Below are 17,545 nucleotides of genomic sequence, written 5' to 3' on the forward strand. Positions count from 1 at the left end.
GCCAACATTCCTGCATTATCAACTTCCCATTTATCAATATTGGACTTAATAGTCCCGGAGTGCTGGCTGCGCCACCAGAGGGTGCAGACGTCGAGCTCTGGCTGTCAGCGGTCGTCTGCCGTTGCTGAGTGGTGGTTTCTGTGGGGGGGGGGGGAGTGTGGAGCTCCCGCTGGTCGGGGCCCCACCTGCCAATATGGACGGGGCTGGTACTAGCCGTATTCGAAGAATAGACACAGTGCGGCTGGATTTTTCTGCTGATGTGGACTGGCCCGTTGTTGAAGTTGCCCTCCTCGACGTCCTCCGTGTTGATGTCCCCGAGCTCCTGGGCTTAGAGAAGTTGTCGCCCGCCCGTGTTGCGGTGTCATTCGCCACGTCACATGTATACCGGGAGTTTGTGGCCCACTGGAATGGCCGCACGCTTCCTCTTCCGGCCTCGGCTGTGTCTGTAGAGGTCTCGGATCCCTGGGGGCCCTTGACGTTTGTGAGTATTCAGGCGTGCCGGTGACCTTCCCCGAGGCGGTCCTCATGGCCTTGTTTACGCGGTTTGGGTCGGTGGTGAAGCACTGGTTCAACACTTTGAGTGCGGGCCGAATGAAGGGGGTCTGGCTGGGTTCACGCACGCTTGTCATGCGGCTCACGAGCCCTATACCGTCCAGGGTCTCGTATCGTGGGCTGTCTCTGACTTTCTATCAGGGGCAGACCCGAACGTGTTTCCGGTGTGGTGCTGAGGGCCACGTCGTGGCCGGTTGTGACACTCCTCGTACAGAAGCCCCTTCAGTTTTCCTAGAGGATGATTTTCCTCGCTTATCTGTGCATGTGGACTCCCCGGCGGATTCTCGCTCTGTGCAGGTGCCTGGTGTGGATCCCGCGGCGGTTCCGGATGTCGCTACGTCTTGACCGGATGTGTCTGCCCCGCCGGTGAACTTGGGGGACCTCGGGTCGCCTGTTTCGGACCTTCATCGTTCGGTGACTGGAGGTGCATCCGCATCCAATGGCCTTGGGGGATGCTGTAGGGGTGGTGCCTGCGTCTCCTGCTGGAGGCAATGTGCTTCCCAGGGCTGACGGTGCGGTGGTATGTGTGTCTCCACCCACGTCCTCTGCCTCGTCGCCTCTGGGAGTTCCCTCGTTGACGAGTACATCTTCTATTCTGCATGTTCCGTCGCCCTCCCTGGATACCTCACGTGTGCTGACGTCTTCCCTTCCGCCTGTTGTGTGTCTTCCTTCTCCGACTCCGGTCTCCATTCCTGGTGGTGGCTTTTTGCCCCGCGTTGTTGAGGCTGCTGTTCTGTGTGAACGTGCTGCCCCGATTTTGGGGCCGCCTGTCGATGGTTCTTCTGGGACCCCGCTTGTTGGGGGTGACAGCTCCGACGATCAACAGCCTCTTTTTAGGCGCCGTCGCTCGGCTCGGGGTGCGTCACCTCACCGGTCGTGGGCAGAGGAGCGTGAAGCAATGGAGGATGATGATGTGGCTGATGCTGTGTTGCCTTCTGAGTTGGATGCTGTGCCTCCTGCTGGTGGCTCCCCTGATTGGGCTGTTGCCCCTGGTAAGAGCGACCTTGTGGTGGTGTTGACGAAGGATGTGAAGCAGGGGGGGGGCCTCTGCTCCTGTTCCTGTTGGTGGGAGCTCTGGGGCCCCTGCGGAGCTCCGCGGGTCTCGGTGCGGTTCCTGACAATGAACAGTGTGCACGCCCTAGTGGGCGGGCCGGTTTGCGGCCTGCCGTGCAGTCAGATGTGATTCCCAGTGTGCGCCCGTGTGTCCAGCGTCCTCGGGGGAAACCCATCCCTTTTGTCCTCTCGACCGGCGAGGTGCTCTTGTCCTCTCGACCGGCGAGGTGCTCGACGGATCTAAGGTAACTGCGACTTTTAAGTGTACTGACTTGGTGCGTCCTGTTCCCTGGTGCCCATCTACCATCTGGGTTCCACAGGCGCAGTGTTTTGTCTCGGGAGTGCCAAATTCGATGCCTCGGCCTACTGCAGCTCCTGGGTGTCTGATTCCTGAAAGTGACCAACTTGTTTGGGAGGCTTATTGTTTACGGTTTCCTGCTCGGGAGTACCCGGAGAAGTATGAGTGATTGGTTTATTGGTGTGTTTGGCTTCTGTCTATGTTGTGCGTGATGTTTCCCCTGTGCCTGTGTGCACAGGTGGGTGTCCTTGTCTGTGCGTGTGGGTGGTGTGGGTGTTGTTCTTGTCCCTGTGTGGCTTGTTTTCTTGTATGTTTTGTGCTTTGCATTTGGTGTGTGTGTTTGTGTTTGGTGTTATTTCTTTCGTGTCGTTGCGCTCGCCCTGTGTATTGTGTTGGGGTGGCGGGCGGTGTGGTTGTGTATGTCGCTTGTGTGCGCGTGTTTATTATCTTGTCCTTGTGACATTGCTTTATTAGGTGTGCGGCATTGTTGTGTTTATGTTATCTCTGTATTTCGCTGTTTGTGTCTTTACATGTTTTTTTTTATTTTTTGTTTCCTGTAGCTCTGTACTTATTCCTCTGTGTCGGTGGTTTATGAGGCCTGTTGTTGTTATGCACAAGTCTGCACCTGAGTTTGGGTTGTTGGGATGGGCTTGTTTTGTGTTTACTGCCTGTATTTCTGTACTTCCGTTTTTTGTGGATGTGACTGTTTTATGTTATTTATGTCCTGTTATTTATTTGTAAAGTACTGTTTTTTTTTTTTTTATGTGTGTGTGTGTGTGTGTGTGTGTGTGTGTGCCCTCCAGTGCCCGTTTCGGGGTTTTCTCATTGTGCCATATTTGTGTGTTTTATTTCTTGGTTTTTGTTGTGTATGTTTAGTGGGCATCCGTGTTTCCATACTTTATTATGTTTGTCCTGTATGTATGTATGTTTGTTTTCTATTGTCTGGTTTGCATTTTGTGTATTTCTTTTATAAAACTAAAATTTTGTATATGTGTGAGTGTCTGGTTTATTCTGTGTATGTTTGTTGTGTCTTTCCATGTCCGTAATACGTCCGTTTGTCTCTGTTCATGTATATTGTGCTATACTTTGTATATTTCTTTTATAAAAAAAAAAACTAGTCCTTGCCATGGTTTTTGTAAGGCTGGTGTTAGACGAATATCCCTGCCTATCTTTTCTTGCCAACATTCCTGCATTATCAACTTCTCATTTATCAATATTGGACTTAATAGTCCCAATGGGTCGAAGGGTTTGCTGATTTGTGAGAGTAATTTTCTCATTGTAAGGTTGGTGGTATCTGGCTCCCCCGACTTGATTGTCAACTGATCTGCTCTTGTATCCCATTCGACCCCTAGTACTTTTGTCTTCTCAGGTACCTGGTAGTCGGAAAACTCAGTTTCGATCAGTTGATTAAATTTGGCATTGTTGGAGACCCATGACTGGAGAGGCATATTTGCTCCCATTATTCATCGATATGCTTTGTCATATATGTTCAGCAGTTTACTCCTACTACTGGTTGTTTCTTGGAAATTGTCCACATACAAGTTATTGCTTATTTTGTTTTATTTGGGCTGTTAGACTTCTTCAAGTGCATGTCTAAGGTAGCTTGAAGCAGAAACGGAGAAGACGTGGCAACAAACAAAACAGACACAAACCTGTACGTGATTAATTCACTGTTTGGATTGTTAGGATCCTTGATCCATATGAACTTTGTGTAGTTAAGGTCTTCTTCTTGGAGACTTACTCTAAGGAAAGCCTTACTAATATCAGCCGTGAATGTGTAAGTCCCGATGCGCAACTTTAACAGCACGTCGTATAGCCTTTGTGGCAGGCTAGGGCCAGTCTGAAGTCAGTTATTTAAGGAAACACGATTCTGCCTAGTCTTAGCACTGCAGTTAAATACTATTCGTAGTGGAGTAGTAGCTGAATTTTTCAGTACTGGGTTGTGTGGCAGGAAGTGTCCTTCCTTTGGGTTATCATTTGTGACAACTTCGTTAAATTTGTCATCGAGTTTTTTCTTGATTTCCTGTACATGGTACAATTTCAAGTTCTTAGGAGGTCTTTGTCAGTGCAACACCTGTGATCTTTATTGGTTTTGTGCCATAAAATGGTTGACGGGTAGCTGAGGGTGATCCAGCTTCCATGGAAAAACCTGACCCAGTATTGATTATCTCTGCAGACAACTCAGACTAGGTATTGTTTGTAAGTCCAGTCGTCATCTGGACTTGGATGTTCAGGGACAATGCCGAGAGTTGCTTGGTCCCATAATTTATGTACCAGGGTATCAAGCTCATCCTCGGACATGTCTCAGAATTGTAGTGGAGACTGTTCTAGTCATGCAACCATAACTGGGTTGGCATGTTAGTGGTATGCTGGTATAGGTTGCTTCAGCCGTAATACTGGGCCTTTTAGCAAATAGCCACCCTCAGACAGTAACAGGTTCATTCACTGTTTTTCATCCTTTCCTTTGATAAACTTATGGTAGACATCTGAACCCATAAGGATTCCAATATTGGAGAGGTTGTCTGATGTGATTTTGTCAGCCAATTTGATTCCCTTTTCTTCCAGGAATTTGACATGTGGGATCCTTGGTCAAATAATTCACGTATGGTGACCTTGGATTTTCCATTTTTAATGATCAATTGAGCAGTGGGTAAAGCTGATTTATGTTCAGACCTTGTTGACAAGACACTTATGTCAGGTAGTATGGTACAAAGCTGTACTGAAGTGGAAGTTCCTTCCTCCACATGTGGTCTGGGAGACTTTGTACTTGTGTCCCCACAGAGTACAATATGGTGTTGACCCTTATAGCACCTATTACAGGTGCATATTTAAGTTGCAGAGGTATCAGGATTATGTGACCTTATACACCTGGTGCATTTATGTAACTTCTTGAGTCATTTTATACGTGTAGCACGATCAGGGTAAACTTTGCAGCTGTACATGCTATGTTGTTCTTCACAGAACACACACATGGCCTCCAGATGTTAACAGCATCTTGGGGAGTCACCGTTTTGGGTGACACATTAACTGTAGGTTTGGAGGGATCCACTGCATATGTGCCCACACTGCCTTGTTTCCTCCTTGTGGAGGGGGAAGTTGTTTTAGATTTATTTGGAGTACTCTGTTTACTATTAGTGGTTAAAGAAGGTTTAAATGTTGATTTTTCATCTGTGTTATCTCTTTGTCTTTCTATGATGGATCTTAAACCTTTCGTAATCTTTTATACTGTCAGAGAAGATTTATGTAAGGCAAACAACTTATCCAGTATGTCAATGGGTAATTTGCATCTCATATGGACTTGGATTTTCCAATCTGATTCAACCATATTTACTTTACTATCAAGGGCTTTAAGCAAGGACTCAAGCTCCAATCTATAGGTTTGGAGTGAGTCAGCTGATCCATCTGGAAGAGTTATATCTAACAGTTTTTGGGCTAGAAGTCTTATAGCTCTTTCTGGCTTAGCATAAATTTCCTTAAGGAGCTGAACTGCATTATCATTTAATCATCTGATAATGTTAAATTACAGACCACTTTTAATGCTTCATCCATTAAGACACCCTGCAAATATGTAAATTTTGTGGTCTTTGCTATAGTGGCATTAGAATCCACTGAATGAACAAATTTGTTCCAGAAGTTATCCCAACTTTCGTCCTCTGTACCTGAGAAAGTTGGTAGACTGAGTTATGGTAATTTGACTTCTGGTTGTGTCAGGTTTTGGGAAGCTGTGGCTGCAATGTTTGTAGTGGCCTTGTGTTTGGTTATTAACTTGACAAAGTGTTGTAAATTTGTTTGTATTGCATCTTCATAATTGGCATTTTCTTGTACGACAGCTTCCATTTCTTCTTCATCTATGTTAGTAGCAGCAAGAATATCCTGATATTTCAGGATTTGGCTTTTTAAATGTTCTAATTTGCTCTCTGCGACCTTATGATAGCCCTCCAGTTCTACATAATCAACTGGAGATTGTTTACATAAATCATTTCATTTATTGATCTGTCAGGTTAAATGGCCTTTCATACTGTTAGGGTCGCTTTTACATTTTTTGCAGTAGACATGATGGCTGTATTTGCTAGCCGTGTTGCAGATGTACTAGTGCCTAGCATTGTTGGACTTTGATTTGGACTGTTACTAGTGCTTGAGCTAGTAGAGCTACTAGATTCCAAACTAGAGCTGTTTATCATTCAAAAATACATACTATATAATCATACACACTATAATTTGAGTGGTAACCTTGTACCTATGCTGGTTTTACCTCAAGTTAGCTCTTCAAAATCACTCTTAGTTGGTACAGAGACCAACATTAACACTCAATTATTGAAAAGATTAAAGTTAAATTATTACTGTCAGTTATGGTAATATTATGTAGACAACACAAGAATGTTGTCATGAGCAACGGCATAAAAATATGGGCTTGCTTGGTTGTAATATAGGTTCAACTCTAGACAAGTGTAAATTTTTAACCTTACACCAGGGTAGCACAATAAATTAGACTAAGTTGCTGTACAACACCAGCCTAAAATGTCCTACCCTTGTGTAAGAATTGGTTGTAAATTATGTGACATGCAGTAATTGTTATGATGCAATATTATGTAAACACCTAAAATTATAAAAATCATATACATTTATGGGTAAATTAGCCTCTTACCAACCTCCTGTAATGAAAAAGCACAATTGTTCTTTTGGTTCAGGCCTCGGAACAATAATAGTGCGTGTTGTAAGTTCTGTTCACTATTAGCCGAGATTGAAAAAAATTAGGCAAAAAAATGTATAGCCGTGTCTTCCGGCTATAATTATTGTATATGTCAATATTGTGTATATATTGCACTAATGTTTATATTCTATCGGGTTTGTTGAGGACCAAACTTATGTGGGAGAATCCTAGCAGGCTTTATTTCTTTTTCTTGATATGAATATTAAATATATACTTTACTTAATTTTTAATTGACTTTAATATTATATTATTTTTCTTCTGAGTTAGTTCTTAGTTAGTGGACTGTATATTGTGATGTATATTATGATTCAGTTTGCTAGAACTTATCTCACACAATGGGAGGGACAAATGTAACTTGCACCACCTTATGAAAATGGTGCTAACTGTACTTGTTTACCTTATTGTTACAAACTTTAAATTATAAATCATACCACATATGGTGGTCTAATCTACAATTCTTATAACTAATTTAGTTATGTATACTACTCTATCAACAGTATTAAAGAACATATAGGCCTTAGCTGTTACTGTAGGTGTGGCCTGCTAAGGTCGGCATTCTCCAAACATCTGCTAAGGATGCGGCTTCATGTATTCAGTGTGCATAAAATGGCTGCCTGGGCATGCTAGTAGTTTGATATACACAGTTATGTTGGGGGCCAGGTCAGCTTGCAATAGTAACTTTCCTCACAATTACCTGTTTGGGATGTTTAGATTTTTTTTTTCTTTTTATTGTTAAAACAAAGTAAACAGCGTACATATAACCATATAAAACAGTAAAGCATATAATAACAAGGAACATAGAATGACAACAACACAAAACAAGTAACACAGAGCAACATAACATAAAATAGAAAACAAAGAACAAAAAATACATAGGAAAGTACATTAAATACACACAAAACATCTAGTCAAAACAGCACAAGCAGTGAACTATAAAGCACAAACAAACATGTGAACAACAGAAAAGAAACATAAAACAGAAAAACAAATAATCGTACAACAGGAAACGAAAAATAAAGGACATAGGACGACATGGTACAAAATAAAACATATCTAGTAACAAGCTAGCCTGAAGGGCTACACAAGCAATACGACAAGGCAAGACAGACAGGAAATCACAACCGGAACACGCAGGAACCGGCAATCACACACACACACACAGCCCTAAAAACAACACAAGTAACAGAACAAAACACACACACACACAGCACAGCATAACCAAAAAAAGCGCACGCAGAGCACACACCCAAGCACACCCACAAGCACACCGCCCAGCAGGGCGAAACCAAACACGGAGACAAACCAGACACAGAACCGCAGACACGGTAACAAATTAAACAGACAGAGTACACAAGTAAACACACGGCACTAACGATACTTGTCCGGAAACTCCTCGGCTGGGAAGCGCAAGCAGTACGCCTCCCAGACGAGCTGGACGAAATCAGGCACTGGCTTACCAGGAGACGCACAAGGCCGAGGCATCCAGTCAGGCACCCCATAAATAAACCCTTTCAACTTTGGTACCCAAATAGTCGACGAGCACCACGGGCCCTCACGCACCCTGTCGTCCCAAACGATGTCCAAAACCCGTGGCTCACGGACCACTCTCCCGTCGGCCGCGAGCACAGGGGAGGAGCCCACACTAGGTGGTTTCGCACTGGTATCGGCACAGGGAGGGTCCCCGCGCGCCGCACAGGGCTGCGTATCGACCGGCACACGAGGTTCCTCCCGAGGCCCCACATGGGGCTGCACACTAAGGGGACCCGCAGAGGACACAGACGAGTCGGGGCCCCCGCCACCGAGCATAGGAGCCGAAGCACCGTGGCGCACATCCTTCCGTAAAACCATGACGAGGTCCCGTTCAGCAGGAGCAACCTCCCACCGTGGGGAGTCACCAGCAGTAGGCACAGGTGGAGACTCCGGAGGCAGCACAGAGCCCCCCACAGCACCGCCAACCTCGGCAGGAGACGCCGGATCAACGTACTCCTCCACCTCCACCCAAGGCACCCCACGAAGGGGAGACACACTCGGGACCCGCCTCGAGCGCTTGGAGACGGGCTGCCGGTCATCTGAGCTGTCCCCCCCCCCCATCATCCTGTAACATAGCAGAACACTCCGATGGACGCGACTTCAAGGCCCGGCCCCTGAGAACCGCGGCCTCCACTACCGGGGGCACCGGACCACACACCGCAGGAGACTCCACGCCGCTAACATCCAAAGGGACAGGAGACGCCACATGTAGGGAAGGAGGCACTGGCAGCTGAGACAGATCGGGCAGGGGAGACAGGGGCAGGGACGCCGGAGGCGGGGAACCCGGTGGCGGGGGCGGGGCCACCGCAACCCCTACGTCAACATCCACACCACCATCCAACACCGGGGCAGAAACCAGCAGGGAATCAACACCCGGACCATCACGGGGAGACAGGTCCGGGGCCGACAGCGGGGGAAAATCCTCCTCCTGGAAAAGGTTAACAGGGGTGACCCGACGCTCCGCACACCCCGCGGCCAGGTGACCCGGGAGGCCACACCGGAAACAAGTCCGAGGTTGTCCTGCGTGAAAAACACGAATCGGGAACCCCAACAGCATGACGGAGGACGGCACAGAACCCCGGAGGCGCATGGCGAGAGTGCGGGTCCCACACGGAACCCCCTTCCATCTCCCGGTAGGGACAGCATTCATCCTCACATGTAGAACCCGCCCAAACCGGGCAAAGTACCAACGTAGAAGATCCTCAGGGAACTCAAAGGGCATCCCATGCACAGCCACATACGTCGTGGCTCCACAACGGTCGGATAGGGTTACCGACCCACCATCCCCAGGAAGATCGAAAGAGCGCCTATCATAGCACGTGACGATATCTTGATAAATCGCCGGAGAGTTGAACTTGACTATCGCCCGCCGGCCGGCGAGCAGCTGCACACCACATACAGACTCCACTTGGACACGTAACATATCAATCATTACCACCTCCACAGCGTGGTACGAAGCAATCCCAGAAAACTCCAGGCCAATGGAGGCCTGCCTAGAGACACGGGGCACAGGCTCCCCCCCATGATCGCAGACCGTTTCGGCCCCAAGGGCCCCTCAGCAATAACACGGCACACAAGCCACATCAGCAGCGACACCAGGTCCTCACCCCTCGCCGGGTCAACAACAACTGCAGCGGCCGGACGGAAACAACCGTACCCCACGACAGCTGGAGCAGCTCTCCTGAATGAAAATGTGGAACGCTTCACGATTTTGCGTGTCATCCTTGCGCAGGGGCCATGCTAATCTTCTCTGTATCGTTCCAATTTTAGTATATGTACTGCCGAAGCGAGTACAAGATGTTTAGAATTAGTGGTTGTTCATTAACATATAAAGTACAGGTATATCATGAAAAAGAGGGGTATAATGTCGAGTACGTACTTGTTTGGGATATAAATCCCACAGTATAACTGCCTACCTTATTTAAGGAAAAAAAATGGCCAAATTTATGCAATAAATACTTAGTAAGACGGATACTCAGGTATTGCGGTGATTGTTGAGAGGCTGTTGTGGTTGTTACTCACTTGTTGACACGTAATCTGGGTGTCTTAACGAGTTATATCGGCTCGTAAGGAGCCACCTCTACAGCGAGTACTTTTTAAGGATTCTGTGTGTACGTGACGCCACCTCTCTCTCTGTTGTAATATCCTGGTTCTACTTCGGATTGTTTTTAACAGTAACAAGGGAGTCAAGCTTCTTGGTATTGGTAACTATATTCAGTCCTAGTGAACACTTTTTTATTAAGTTTAAACATTAGACTGTTGTTTAAATCAATAAGAGTTTAATATATTGAAGGTAAAGTTGAATATCAACATGATCAACTTCACCTTCAACAACATCAACTTCAGAATCAACAACACCAACTTCGTCATCAATTGTCGGAAATCCGACACACAAGATAATAAGTTACCCATTAAAGAAATCAGAGAACGGGTATTCCGTGACGTGATCCAACAACACGTAATATAATTACCTAAGTGTAGTTACAGGATGAGAGCTACACTCGTGGTGTCCCGTCTTCCCAGCACTCTTTGTCATATAATGCTTTGAAACTACTGATGGTCAAAGTGATGGAGGCCAAGACCATCAGTAGTTTCAAGGCGTTATATGACAAAGAGTGCTGGGAAGACGGAACACCACGAGCGTAGCTCTCATCCTGTAACTACACTTAGGTAATTATATTACGTGTTGTTGGATGACGTCACGGAATACCTGTTCTCTGATTTCTTTAATGGGTAACTTATTATCTTGTGTGTCGGATTTCCAATAGTTAATAGTGAAGTTGTTGTTGATTGTGAAGTTGATGTTGTTGAAGGTGAAGTTGATCATGTTGATGTTGAAGTTGATGTTATTAATTGTGAAGTTGATGTTATTGTTTTTGCAATTTGTATTCTTGATTGTGAAGTTGATGATGTTGATGGTGAAGTTGATATTGTTAATTGTGAAGTTGATGTTGTTCATGGTGAAGTTGATGCTGAAGTTTACGTTTTGATGTTGAATTTGATGTCGTAATGGTGAAGTTTATGTTGTTGATGGTGAAGATGATGTTGCTGATGGTGAAGTTGATTTGTTGAGGGTGAAGTCGATTTTGTTGATGGTTAAGTTGGAGTTTTTGACTGTGAAGTTGACAGTGAAGTGTAAGTTGATGGTTAAGTTGATGCAGCCGATGAGTCACAACAACATGACTGAAGTATGTTGACCAGACCACAAACAAGGAAGTGAAGGGACGACAATGTTTCAGTCCGTCCTGGACCATTCTCAAGTCGATTGAGAATGATTGAGTTAAGTTGATGTTGTTAATGGTGAAGATGATGTTTTTAATAGTGAAGTTGATGGTGAAGATGATGTTTTTAATAGTGAAGTTGATGATGAAGATGATGTTTTTAATGGTGATGTTGATGGTGAAGTTATGTTGTTAATAGTGAAGGTGTTGTTTATGGTGAAGTTGATGTTGTTTGTGGTGAAGATGATGATGTTGATGTTTTTGATGGTGCGTATAGGTTTTTGATGGTCAAGTTGATGATTATGAAGTTGATCTTGATGTTGGTATTGTTGATGGTGAAGTTGATGTTGTTGATGGTGAAGTTGATGTTTGATACGGCCACTATGGGTCACAACCGAGTTCTTTGATGGTAGAACCAAAATGATAGTATCCGACCCCAAGTCCGTAGTACACTTTCAAGAAAGTGGCTATGTAGTGCATATAAAAAAATAGGAGGGGATGAACAAAACACTGTTTCTTTTGTCAATGTATTAAATATCTTTCCACCACCGTTAAGTATGTATACGTACACCATCACAATAAATAATATATAAAGAACAGATAACCTATTAGTACATCTATGTACAAACCTTTCGCTCAGGATATCAAACGTGCTCACGTGCAGAGTTCATTAATCCACAGTATTTCTTCACTGTCCAGTAGTGTATCCAACCTTACTGGGAAGAACACCGGCGAGTTCACCTATACGTGGGCCAGCCCACTGACAGTGTCATGAGGTGCCTGTACCCCCATGACCGCTCTCCAGCTACTCGCTGGCAGAGTACTTCAGCCACACGCTGATCGGGGTCACAAACCAATACAGGGGTAGCGATCCCCAGACAGCAGTCTCTAGCGACCAGCTAGCAGCATTACTCAACAGGCACCTCCCTGTTGTCAGTCTCCCATAAGCCAGTCCCAAAGGTACGCCGATCTTTTCAACACTAAAGCACTAGCAGCTACCACACTGCTTCATCGGCGGCGTCTTACTTGGTCGTTTCCAGGACCCTGTACAGAGACTCTGGATTGCCTGAGATGAACTGCCGCCTCCAGTACCGCCGCCTCCAGACGTCACCTCTGTGGACACAAAAACGTCATCAATGACCTAGTCGGTACTGGCGAAACTAGGAAATACCACTAACCCACTGGGAAGTTGGCACTATGCTCTGTAGCACACACTAGGTGGCGCTGGTCATGATGCGTCACCTCACCAAAGGTCACTCACAACGCTCCCTCTGGCTGACCAAGGCAGGAATCTTTAGCCACTTGCAAGTTTTAGATAACCACCACCAGATGGCATCGTCCATATTACGTAGGATTCCTGGGTAGTTTGGGTGCGGACTCGTAGATGACGCTGGAACTGCCACTCTACCCTCTGACAAGGGTGACGAGTCTGTAACAATGTTGTTGATGGTGAAGTTGGTGTTGTGGAGTTCATGGTGAAGCTGATGTTGTTGATAGTGAAGTTGGTGTTGTTGATTGTGAAGTTGATGTTGTTAAGGGTGAAGTTGATGTTGTTAAGGGTGAAGTTGATCATGTTGATGTTGAAGTTTGTGTTGTTCATTGTGAAGTTGATTATGTTGACAGTTAAGTTAATGGTGAAGTTGATGTTGATTGTGAGGTTGATGTTGTTTATGGTGAAGTTGATGTTGTTTATGGTGAAGTTGACGATGTTGATTGTGAACAATAAAAGCAAAACTAAGATTATAATGGTGTCAGGGGAAGCAGAGCAGGGAGGGACCTTGTGTGTTTGTTTGTAATGATACATAATTGTGTTGGAAAGCAATAATTGATGGAAAGCTAAATACATCTCGGACCTGAGTTTTATTAATTTTCACTGTAGAGAACTTAAGATCCTTGATTTCCCCCATAATGATATCACCTGGAGGTGACCAATGGCTCAGCCAGCCTTGACCTCTCCTTTGCACTGTTCGGAAAATATGTCGTCTCTATCATGTCATCTTCTCGGTGACATCTTATCTTCTCCATATCATGTCATCTTCTACTTGTCATCTTATCTTTTCTCTACTACGTCATCTTTCATGTAAGAAAACGTTCCCGTCATGATATTCATACTTCACGACCTTCAGGTTTAAATGTAATATTCAATGGAGATATGAATTCCTTTACAAACATTTGTTAATGGACTTAATAGCTATGTGTGGTGGTCGCGGACTAGATACACAACTGTGACATGTTATAACTAAATTTCTCAACGCTTGACAGAAATAGTTTGTAGGAGGAAAAATATGTTGTGAAAGTGATATGTGAGAAATTGAGTGGCACACAGAGTTGGCTTTTTGTTTATATATACAAAAGTTCTTACAATTTTGTAAAGCCACTTACACGCATAGAGTTTCGGACGGGTCCTTAATCTTAATTTTCCCTGGAATACGACCGGCCAAATCGTTTACAAAACAGGTACTCATTCACTGACGGGTGAACAGGCGCTTACAGTTAAGGTTTGACGGCTAGTCAATCCTCCTCAACCAATCCTTCTAATACAACGAAGCATTTTGACGTATACTCTACCTAAGGACAAAAATTGTCTTACTGGAAAATAGTAGCGGGTCACGAAATTGACTGTAATAGTCTCTTCACTATTACATGCAGGTATGACTTCACGTTATAGCAAGCTTGTTAGCCTGTGTTGTTTTTATTGCAGCGTTCAATTCAGTTCTGTGAATGGAATATTCATCAATTCAATTCAATTCTGTCATCTTATCTTCTCTCTATCATGTCATCTTCTAGTTGTCATCTTATCGTCTCTTTATCATCTCATCTTCTAGTTGTTATCTTATCTTCTCTCTATCATGTCATCTTCTAATTAATTAAATTTCACTGTTGAGGTGAGTAGTCGCGCATTTTATTGTTTTAAGACCTATCGAAAGGTTCAATAGACTAAAATTAAGAGTAATCATTGTATCTTATGGTACTGTTCCTCACTATTTTAGTGCATGAGGACGAGTGGTGGCGGGAAGACCCGGAGCTGGAGTGGAGTAGCTCTACACTTTCCTGTTACACGGTGAGGTGGTTTACTGGGTATTCACACCTGTGTCACCTCTTGGTCCTGTTAGACGGTGAGGTGGTTTATGGGATATTCACGCCCGTGCTACCTCTTTTTCCTGTTAGACGGTGAGGTGATTTATGGGATATTCACGCCCGTGCTACCTCTTGGTCCTGTTAGACGGTGAGGTGGTTTATGGGATATTCACGCCCGTGCTACCTCTTGGGTGGGTTAATCTTCATCAATCGGTAATTTTGATATTATATAGTTTTCCGCCATAGTTGATGGGATTCTCTTCTCCAGCAACATTAACATAAGATATCTTAGTAGGGATCTTAAGGCAAGAATATCACTGAACAGATGATATATATGTGTAAAGTAGAGGTCTGTGATTCATGTCAGGCTGTTAGGATAATGTATCATCTAATGTTAATATTCTGCCTTTTTGTTTTCCCTTTGTTAGTCCCCATTTCACTTATGGAGTTGCGATATGGGAACTTTTTTATAGGAAGAACATAAATTCCGTAAATGGGGGCAGATATTGAAGACTGATAACTCCAGGCATGAGGAATATTTGTAATGAAGAGATAAAAAAAATCCAAATTTATTATATTATCTTCAAAACTTAACAGTAAAGGAGAAGCTGGCTGCAATATACATATTGATCAATGGCAACAGGCTGCACATATATTTGAGTAGTTGTGTTTATATGTAAACGTGACCAACCCGCAGGGACCAATATGTATTCTGTGACGATAATCTCTTTCAAGAGAGTTTGAGCCTGCTCTTCTCTACATGAAAGTTACGTTATTTTCTCAAGAATAAGATGCTACCTTCAAGATACGTCTCCCAGTAGCACAAAACGTTTTGACCAGGAGGCAAAACGTACCCAAGACCCCCCCTACTCCACTCCCTCCATGCCGGCTCGTCATTAAACAGCCAACTACCCTTCCCAGCCTGCCTGCTCCTGATTGGTGACTCGCCTACTGCACACCTACACACTGCACCTCAGCGCCCTCTATCTGTCGATGTCTGGGCTAGATCCAGCCATTGAAGTCAGAATATCCTTGTGCTCTCAAGCAGTGAACAACTGATATATGCTGTGTATCAGCTGGATGTCTCGCAGCTAGCGCTAATATTCTCAGCACCTAATTATTTTTCACCTTTAAACGTTATATTATTGTAGAGTAACTTCATCCCTATTATTCATTTATGTTATATTGTTTTTGACTTGTTCTTTTGCACTGTACATTGCCAAGGGATTGTCTTTGTTTATATTTTTGTTTTCTATATTAATTAAAGTTTCATTGTTCATACTTTGTGTTTTGCGTGTCTTCCCTTACTTTACCACAGACAGACAGATAAACAGGCAAGCAGTCTATCATTTTTTTTTGTCAGTATGACTAGGCATTGACACCTGCCATTGGAGGACTGCCGAACATCTACACTCCAACACTTTCCCGTCACAATTCTCTTGTTATACAATTTTTATGTTCTTGTGTCTCAAATTAAGAAGATTTGAACTATCCTAGACAAACTGCATCAAACTGGATTTTGGAGCAGTTTGTGATATCTATGTAGGTGGTGAAAAAGACACGTTGACTGTTTAGTGGCTACCATGAGGATGCCACTAAACAAATTGTGTGGATAAGCATCTCTATAGACTGGTTTGATCCATTACTCTGTTGTATTGGGCTCGCTGATGCCTGACCTTCCTGTTCCTGTGCACTGCTTTCGTTGTTTTCTGCTTGATTTGCGTTGTCGGAAATTCCGACTCGAAACTACCAACCCCTAACATCCCAAGGCCAAATGGTTATGTTAGGAACTTACTATTCTTACTGACTCACTAATAATCAGAAGAAAATCATTAAAGGAACATTGTTTAGTAGCTTTTCAGAGAAAATGGAATGTTAAGCAACTCCAATATTTACGCATAATATTTATCTAGTGAACATATAAACCTACAGTCTAAAAGTTATAAATATATGTTAAAAAAGGTACTCTTTTGAACTTGACATAATTAAATAACAAACAAATTTAAGCTCTCCCTCTCTAAATCGATAATCACGAAATCTGAACCATGCTGATGGTTACACTCGCAGCAGAGTCGGTGGAGGCAGACGCCATACGACGCCATTGTGTGCATGGACGTCCAGGCGCTAACACGTACCAGCTCTCATTAACAATCAACACGTGCACGTATCATCTATACATCTCGCGAATTTCGTGATATAGGAACTATACAAGTCTGCTCATCCCACTATTTCGCTACCTTGGGAAGTAGTGTACCCGGTCTACTAGTATAATATAACAATTATCTTGGCCATGTATTATGTGTGTTTTGTAGTCCAGTTATAATATCTGCAAACCACCCGGAATGGGTAAGCCCGTGTTCCCTAATGTGAATTTCTTCCATTGATAAATGCTGTGTATAGTAGTAGCAGGTTACAACTTATTAGTTACTCGGCAGGTGGAGTTCGAGGGAGGAAGTAATAACATCGAGTCTACCTATGGCAACACGAGACATTCATGGAGGCCATTAGGGGCCCCACTTAACGAGGTTCCATCCACGTGACTTACGGATGCCTTATCAACTCTTAGATAAGAAATTGTTATATTTTACTAACTCATTTAACGATGGAATTAATATCCAGTAGTTTATTACCACTTCCCTCTGACGGTGTGATAGACCACATACATATATCCCCCAAACTTGTGAGTAGGATAACACCAAGCAGGATCATCTTTAATTACACTCCAATTTGCAAAATCCAGTCCACTCTTAAATATACAGTCCATTCTAATTAATAACAATAAGTTAAATAAATTAATAATTTAATTGTAAATTAATAAATTCCTGCGAGGGAAAATTTCCCACACGTGTTGCTTTCTGGTCTCCTTGAAGCATTTTCTTGTTTTGCTTTGCTCATTTTCTTTACTTCGTCTTTATCCTTCTTTGACATGTAATTACTAATGAATACCATATGGTAAGTCCCTCGGTCCAACCAGTATACACTTCACTCATGCATTATTCTGAAAGACTGCTTTCACTGGTCGATTGCTTCCTTTTCGGAACCTACCAAGCCTATAGTAATGCTCTATTTCCTTCCTTGCTCTCTAGCCTGATTCTCGAGAGG

General features: G+C 43.9%; 1 non-coding gene across 1 annotated transcript; it reads right to left on the reverse strand.

The window, feature by feature from the left end:
* Positions 1 to 9,831: 9,831 nt before the first annotated feature.
* On the reverse strand, positions 9,832 to 9,938 carry LOC123761890 (U6 spliceosomal RNA). The gene has a single exon (XR_006773280.1). It is a non-coding gene; the product is annotated as a U6 spliceosomal RNA (small nuclear RNA).
* Between the last annotated feature and the right edge of the window lie 7,607 nt (positions 9,939 to 17,545).

The sequence above is a fragment of the Procambarus clarkii genome, chromosome 24, assembly GCF_040958095.1.
Source record: "Procambarus clarkii isolate CNS0578487 chromosome 24, FALCON_Pclarkii_2.0, whole genome shotgun sequence".
NCBI lineage: Eukaryota > Metazoa > Arthropoda > Malacostraca > Decapoda > Cambaridae > Procambarus > Procambarus clarkii.